The sequence below is a fragment of the Empidonax traillii genome, unplaced genomic scaffold (genome assembly GCF_003031625.1).
Source record: "Empidonax traillii isolate 1590-97213 ecotype Southwest subspecies unplaced genomic scaffold, ASM303162v1 scaffold1012:size296937, whole genome shotgun sequence".
Lineage (NCBI taxonomy): Eukaryota > Metazoa > Chordata > Aves > Passeriformes > Tyrannidae > Empidonax > Empidonax traillii.
The window spans coordinates 211,984-213,686 of record NW_020956205.1 but is presented as its reverse complement, the minus strand read 5'-3'; the positions used below and the strand labels follow the sequence as shown (position 1 = coordinate 213,686).

The window sequence follows — 1,703 nt, the reverse complement described above, 5'->3', positions numbered from 1 at the left end:
ATAAAAAGCGTGTAAGTGAGGTGCCAATGCATCGCACTACTCAGTGGAGTTTGGTTTTTTTCATTCTCAGTTTAATCTCGGATCACTCAGTTTACTTACATAGTCATTAAAATCTTTGGGTTAGGAACTGCCATTCGAGATATGCTGTTGAGGTTTGTGTGAGAGATGGTGAGAAAATGTGGAAAGGGGACAGGAGTTGATTTGCTTGCAAGTTACTTATTGGTGGCAGGTAAGATTTTAGAAAAAGTTAGTTATTATTGTTGCCACATTGGCAGGGGAGAGTTATTTTGTGATTGATTGCTGCTTAGCTTTCTAAACTTCTTTATGCCTGCAAAGTTTGATTTAATGCAAAAACCTCTCGCTGTGTGCCTGGTACAGAGGGGAGTGATGAAGAGAGGTTGCTAATCGAAGTAGCCCTGGGCTAATTTTACTTCTCAAGTTGTGTCCTTCCGTGTGGGGGAGGCAGGGAAAGCAGAGGTTTGGAGGGATTCTGTCGGGGTTTTGGGCTTGGCAGAGTGGTTTGGAGTGTGGGGAGCCTTGACCATGCATGGAAGGTCGAGTCTTTTTGGTGTCGTTCTAGTAGTGGTTTGGGATATTGAGTTGATCTGCATTAGTGGTGGTCGCAGATCAGGTTTCCCGGGGCCAGAATCTGCCGTGGTTGCGTGCGGGGGAGGGCCGTGATTGAGGGGTGGCTTCTGGTGCCGCAAGGGCTGCAGGAATCGCAGTATACCCATGTAAAAGAAGAACAGGACCGAAAGGGAGGCGGGGGCAGGAGTGCCAGAGAGAGTCGTTAGGCTGGAACAATGCTGATCTGGACAGTCGCCGTGGCGGCTGCTCAGACGGCAGGAGGACCCCGAACAGGGCCCAGGGAAGAAACACCTTGTATTGTCCTGTACCTTGCAGACAAATCTTTAAAAATTGCTGAGTGAATTTTTGTATCAAACGTTTTCCTGTTGCAGCAAAGAGTTTTGGTAAAAAGGGCAGAGGAGGAAAGAAAAAGTTGCTTTTGAGACTAAAGTTTTACCTTTGTAAGGAGAGAGATGAAGTCTAAGAGATAATACAAAGAGAATCATCAGTTGCCTAGTAACCAAGTAGAGGCCTTAATCACTCCAACCAGAACAATTTTCAAAGTTTAACAGCTGGGTAGAGAAGACGCCCTTGTCTTCTGTCCCTGCCCTACGGGGAGAGAAAGCAGAAACTTTTCTCCTACTTTACAAAATCTGTAACCCTACAACTTTTTCGTTGGGTTTGTGGGAAGCATTGCCTAAGTCAAAAAGACATTCAAGTAACTGCATGTACACAAACCAGCCCACGGAGGGGGGTTTTTCCTCCACCAAACGTATTACATCTTTAAAATTACTTTTTCACTGTATCTCAATACCATGGAATGCACTAGGTGTAGTTTTAATGCAGAATCTTACAGAATGTGTTGCCGAGCAATAAAGACACTGTTACAGAGTGCCTTGCTTGCACCGAAGTTGGAACAGGCGGTAAACAAGCTGGGAGGGAACAGGGAAAATAACATTTTTACTGCGGCTTGCTACTCAAGCAAAGGCTGCTTCTAATCACACAGACTGCTTCAAACTAAAACTTAGTTATTAACCTGTTTGGTTTCATTCCACAATAGTCACCACAATTGTAGAAATTATCTATTTACCTTTTAACTGACCAGCCTTTGTCTTTCAGAGAACCTTTACAAATTT

General features: G+C 44.3%; 1 long non-coding RNA gene across 1 annotated transcript in view; it reads left to right on the top strand.

Moving 5' to 3' along the window:
• Positions 1–1,703, top strand: part of LOC114068189 — a 23,830-nt gene that overhangs the window by 12,625 nt on the left and 9,502 nt on the right. Inside the window, exon 2 of the long non-coding RNA XR_003573525.1 lies at positions 166–168. This is a non-coding gene — a long non-coding RNA (uncharacterized LOC114068189). The remainder of the gene's footprint in view (positions 1–165; positions 169–1,703) is intronic.